Raw genomic sequence first — 6,691 nt, forward strand, 5'->3', positions numbered from 1 at the left:
GTAGTATGTTCTACCTTTCTATTGTTTTGGTTTTATCTTGTAGATAAGCGAAACATTTTTTCCACTTATTTCAGTAAAAAAAAAATGTTAGGTCACATGTTCCAAAGGGACTAATGACAATATATAAGATTGGTTTTTTACCACTACAGTTCACCCACCCGAGCCCCGCTGAACCGGGCTTGGGGTAGGTAGGTAGCTAGGTCGGCGACAAAGGCATGCAACAATAGTAAGCGGTTAGAATTTTTTTACTTTAAATGTTAAATTTTAAATTCTAATTAAAATTCAGTTGTCATCTAAATAATAAACACATTAAAAATGGAAATGAAATTCCAATTGAATAAATTCCGCAAACTAAACTATTTAAATCATAGAATTCAAATTCCAATTCCCACGAGTTTCACTGAATTTTGGTGAAACAAATGAACCTTTAATACAATTCTCTATTTGTTTTTATTGTGTAATTGACTTCTATCTTTATATGTGTGTGTGTATATATTAGCAGGTATTGTATTAATTTAAATTCTTTTTGGTATTAAAATGCATGTTGAGAAATGTTTAAGAATGGGTTAAACTGCAGCAAGATCCATTGATAAACTAAAGCGATTGCTTAAAGATAACTCTTAAACTTTTAGGTTGAAAAAGTTTGTTGCAAATTATGATTAATATTGTATTAGAATAAAGTGTGTGGGTCATTAGTCTATTGCAATAAAATAGTAAAGGGTGCAATTTAGCAATGGTAGTTTGCAGATGCCAGCAAGTGCCATTAATAGGCAAGTACAAACCTTATGATGATATGGGGTGGTACAAAGAAATTTAAAAAAAAAAAAAAGGCCAAACCATGGCATCTACAAAGGCTCCAACCCAAAAGGTATCTTTCTTGGCATATAACATGTCATTGCTACATTATAAATTTATATTTTACTTGGACTATGTTAATTGTCTACGTGACTAACTTTAAATGTAACTATATAAAAGTCTCTCATCAAGCTTGTTAGTAATTTTAACTATATTGACACAAAAGAAAGTTGTATCGTATGCAATGATTACAAAAATGACTATTTGAATAATTTTAAGAGGGTTGACTGATTTAGAGACTTAATGAGTTCATTTAACATGTTTATAAATCTGACTGTGTAAAATGCTCCATTACTGATTCAGCGGCTTCCATTTGATGAACCAAATAATTTGGTGCTGATCGATTCAGAGATAGTCTAGAATTATTAAGAGACTATCAAACATTCCTTTAGATATACTTACAAAAGATATATATTTAAAATGAAAATATTATTATCTCAACTCACAACACTTGGGACACGACAGATGCCTCAAAATTACCAACCCAACTAAAAGCATAGAGACCAAAACATTTAGTTTGGTGGTATTTATGATTGCCTTTCATGTGATTATGCCTTAAAGGTCAAGGATTGAATTTCCTCTTGCTCTTTTTTTGCATCCTCCATTTAACTTTACCAAAATTTGTGGAGGTTAAAAACTCTTGTTTTTATGTAGTTTGTATCAACATTATATACGAAGATTCCTTCAACATACAAATTCGCATTTACAACAAAAGCTTTCTTAACATAAGGGATGTAACAAGTAATATGGTTGCCTAGTTAAGTGCCTTTTTCTTTAACCTAGCTCAACCACTTGTGAGTTGGCTTATGCTATCAATTGAGAACCTTGCCAGCAGACACAACCGTTAAGTTTGCTCGCATAATTGAAATTTTGTAAGTGAATACAAGTTGCATACTGAACCACTTACTACTCGAGGGGTCACTCATAATAGTGGTGTATATGTGTATGGTGTGTGTATAGCGAGTGAGGAGGGAGTAGAAGTCTCAGTAATATGGATTGGTCTATGAGGTTATAACGATGAACTTTTACAACGTCGATTGTTGTGTTATTGTGCTTTTCAATTGCACGTGATAGTATCTGGAGGCTTAAAGTTAACTCAAAACATGGTTTGGTTGACATCAAATTCAACTCAATGTTAAAAACTAACTACTCTCTTATGAATCCTAACTTGGTGACCTCTGTTTATAATGATAACAACAAATCTAATAACTTTAACATAGTCTTTAAGAAACCCATTAAAAACTTCTTAAACACCTCTTAAGCCCACAACCAACTTGTTGAATTTAATTACTTGGGCTTGCCACCCCTTAACTCACAAGTTGGTCCTTTTCTTTGGCCCAGCAATAATGGAGCCAACTCGCACAAGTGTTTTAAGATATAAGACGAAGAATTTGAACCAAAACTGCCATAAGTATGCCAATTTTTGGCTCTCTTCTCTTGTTTAGACTACATAATATACCAAACTTTCACTTTGATACTAACCGGTAACACAACATCAATTCTCTAAACATGCTTGATGCTTCTTTGCTCCAAAACCGGCATAAATACAAAATAACAAAGGACAACATATATATGCAATTTATGCAGACAATGTGGTAGCAATATGCCATAATGTATGTTTCTGTAATTACAAGTATTGCTTTTGTATCCTTGTTCGGTTCTCATCCCACCAAAGTCTGGCGTGCACCTCCCCAAACTTTTCTCGACTGCAAATAATAAGCATACCAAGTTCAATTGTAATGACATCCCCACAGACACGTTATACTTATAAGGTTTATTGGAGAAAAATAATATGATTTGTACGACACTTTTTTTTTGTCACATCAGATTAAACAAATATTTTTACCATTTTACATTAGCTTTAAAATCATTTTTCATGGTGTACTAATTTATGTAAGTTATACAAATCACCTTATTTTTAAAAGGTTAAATATATGATTGTTGCTAACCTGAAGCGAACGCGCCTAAGTTCCCTGGAGCCACCTGGAAGAACTCTTATGGTTATATAGACCCCAGGCTCAACTTGTTCCACCCACTCATTATCAACATCACTCACTTTACTAATGGAAAGCTCCTCCAAGCGATCTGCCTCTCTTGACGAGTTTGAGACGTCCAATGATGATGTTTCGGTTTTCGTGGCACTAATGTTTGAGAGTTTTGGGGTTACTGCGTCTGTGAGCCCAAAGGAGTCATTGTTGGACCGCGCCAAGGTTGAGCTATGATGATCAATATCCATGGTGTGAGGTGTCCTTTCTTTACTCAAAGTTGGTGCCAATGGAGTGTCTTCTATAGATTCAATCTTTGAACGCTGCTAGATTATATATACAGAAAGTAACAATACTGTTGACTTTCAAGGTCTTAAAACATAAAGACTAAATATGTATCTAAAGGTACATCAACATGTATTGACTACCATACCGTTGAGTTGAGAGGTATGAGTTCATCTTGAGATTTTTGAGGTGTAGGAAGGGGAAACACTTGACGATTTAACCTCCGGACGTTGTAACAAATTGAGGAATAAGGTACAGTTTGTTTAGCATAGGATCATGAAACGTCTTAACAAATTGCAGACCGCCCATAATAAACTAACTACTTATAAATGAACGATTTGTCATTTCAGTGCAACAACTACCTGCGTTACGTACCTAGTATAGTATATATATATATAATAGACATTATTATATCATTACACCTTATTCTCACATATTCAAGATACATATACTTATTTTTCATCGGAGCTTAATTTGTCACATTAAGACACTCTCTCTGTGACGAGGGTAACCGGTGTAGCGTTGTGAAGAATTCAACAAATAGTATTAAGCCTGTAAGGCCCCGAACCCGGTAGCCCTACTTTCGCGTCGGATTTACTCATAAACACAGTTCTTACAAATCAGAGTTCATTAAAACTTTCGCGGAATATAAAAACTTTCATGAAACGTTACAGCAATCCAAAACTTGCCTTAATTAAACGTTCTTGTCTTTCAAAATAAACGTCAATTACATTAAAACATTTTGAGTCTTCAGATGCCAGTCTCCTATTCGCCCACCATGTGCCCGCTCAAGCTAGCTGTCTCATTCTACTCACCTGCGTGCATACTAAAAGTCAGCTACGCTGAGTGAGTTCTAGTTAATCAAGCAACTTATCATACAACCACTACATACAATATATACGTATCCGAAGACACATAGTCCACAGTCTAACATGCCACTGCTTAACCACTTAATTACCCCTATAGCTTAGCCTCTTAATTACCCCTACAGCTTAGCCACTTATGCCACTTTATGCCACTTGATGCCACTTTAATAACGAATATCGTTATGCCACTTTGCCACTTTAATAACGAAGACACGTATAGGCTTACCCTACCACGTACTATCGTCATGCCACTAACACTCTTACTAGACTCTGCCACTTCTATCACAATCTACCCCTACTTGTCTACAACACACTTTATATCAATACAATATTTACATAATAAGCAAGTCACATCATAGAATACATACACACTAACAACCACTTGACAATCACTATCCTTGGCGATACGTGCAATATCCGAAGATCATTCACGTACCGACAAGCATTACATAATAGCTACTCGTATAACATCTATACACTTACCACTTAAGGTAAGTGTATTCACACTTTCACATCTAACCTGCTTACCTTACCACTTAGCCTCTTATTTACACCTACCACCTTGCCACTTTGCCACTTTAATAACGTATAACGTTATGCCACTTTGCCACTTTAATAACGTAAAACGTTATGCCACTTTGCCACTTTAATAACGTATAACGTTATGCCACTTTGCCACTTTGCCACTTTAATAACGTATAACGTTATGCCACTTTGCCACTTTAATAACGAATATCGTTATGCCACTTTGCCACTTTAATAACGAAGGCACGTATAGGCTTACCCTACCACGTACTATCGTTATGCCACTAACACTCTTACTAGACTCTTGCCACTTCTAACACGCTCTACCTCTACTTGTCTACAACACGCTTCATATCATTTACATAATAAGCAAGTCACATCAACAATCATACACACATAATAACGATGGCACGTACAGGCTTTCCCTATCACGCGCTCACGTTATGCCACTAACGCCCTTACTAGACTCTTGCCACTTTTAACACACTCTACCTCTACCTGCCTATATCACACTTCATATCAGTTCGGTATTTACGTAATAAACAAGTCACATCATAACATTCATACACACTATCAACCACTTGGAATTTACTATCCTTGGCGATACGTGCAATATCCGAAGATCGTTCACGTACCGACAAGCATTATAAAACATATACTTCGTATAACATCTATAGCATACACTTACCACTTAAGGTAAGTGTATTCACACTTCACATCGAGTATGCACACAGCCCCGAAAACATAACAAGGAATGGGGCTAGAAACTCACCTGAACTCTGCTTCTTCCTCCGATATTTGTAAATCCCTTCTTTAACTGAGCTCGGCTGACTGTATAAGTTACACGTATCAATTAACTACTACTACTCATGTTGTAATTCTATCTTTATATGACCCACAACGAACGGGGGTCCGGGGGCAGCGCCCCTGGCAGCGGGGTCTAGGGGCGGCAGCCCCTAGTAGGGTCCAAGGGGCAGAGCCCCTGGCTGGGGTCGAGCTGCCAGGTCAGCTTGGAAAAATTTTATTTCCATTAACTGTCTTAACACATTTTTCATTAGGTTTTTAATTTATTTTCTAATCGAACTTGACTTTAGGCGAAGTTATCAGTTAGGCGAACTTGGCCGTAAGCGAAGTTATCAATTAGGCGAACTTGGCCTCAGGCGAAGTTACCAGTTAGGCGAACTTGGCCGTAAGCGAAGTTATCAATTAGGCGAACTTGGTTTCAGGCGAAGTTGTCGCTTTGAAGGCGAAGTTATCGCTTTGAAGGCGAAGTTGCCCAGTTCGCGGCGAAGTTGCCCAGTCCAGCCGCTGTTTGGTTTCTATCAAGCATTTTGGCGATTTTAACACCCTTGCTATGGTTCAACATCACCCACTACGTTCCCCAACAGTTTTCGGTCGTTTATACACTATAAAGCTTGGATCTTTAAACTTCAAAGATCAAGAATCATCTACTTACACACACACTAGAGCAGAAATTAATACTCTCTACACACTAGCATACTATGTAACCTCGATCGTATTCTCCACTACATTTGTAACCACCTTTCGTTCTATTTATATAATCGACGGTGATAGTTTTCACCGTCCGGGGGTTTTTTGTGCCGGAGACCACGATAATCATATACTCATCGACCAAAGGTTACCTTGTTGATCATTGACTAAAGTAATCCGACCAAAGATTATCTTATTAATCCTTGACCGGAGTTATTTTACTAAAGATTACCTTGATAAGTTTTGACCGAAGTAAAAATATTTTGGTTAAGGGCTTTTTCCCTCGTGATTAAACCTTTGTGTTCACTAATATTCCGATTACACACTTGTCATTATCAAGTTAGCACCTTACCTCACTTAACAGATTTGGATACTTGATCCTTAACATATTTTTATCCAAAACAAGAACTATTCATTTTGTTAAATATAGAAAAATCGCTATTTTCTTCTTCAATATACCCCAAAAAAACTCTTTTTTTTTCTTGGGCTTTCACTACATACCTCATATAGATAAAAGTCTTGTGCACTTTCCAAATTGTTGTTGAATCCATGAACAAACAAGAGATAACGTGACAAACTGAAAATCTTATTAGGCAAAGGAAAAAAAGAATGCTAAAAGGCACTATATAGTTTGAGCATAATTATGCTAATGTTAGGTTCTGTTTAGTGCTTCATAGTTTTTTA

The 6,691-nt window shown here is 36.4% G+C and overlaps 1 long non-coding RNA gene across 1 annotated transcript; it reads right to left on the reverse strand.

The window, feature by feature from the left end:
• Positions 1–2,088: 2,088 nt before the first annotated feature.
• Positions 2,089–3,361, reverse strand: LOC143539874 (uncharacterized). The gene is made up of 3 exons (XR_013136504.1): positions 3,274–3,361; positions 2,805–3,163; positions 2,089–2,561 (listed from the first exon to the last, which is right to left on the reverse strand). It is a non-coding gene; the product is annotated as an uncharacterized LOC143539874 (long non-coding RNA).
• Positions 3,362–6,691: the final 3,330 nt, after the last annotated feature.

This window comes from Bidens hawaiensis, unplaced genomic scaffold, assembly GCF_021521415.1.
Source record: "Bidens hawaiensis isolate Kalapana, Puna unplaced genomic scaffold, B.hawaiensis_p1.1 tig00012085_1, whole genome shotgun sequence".
NCBI lineage: Eukaryota > Viridiplantae > Streptophyta > Magnoliopsida > Asterales > Asteraceae > Bidens > Bidens hawaiensis.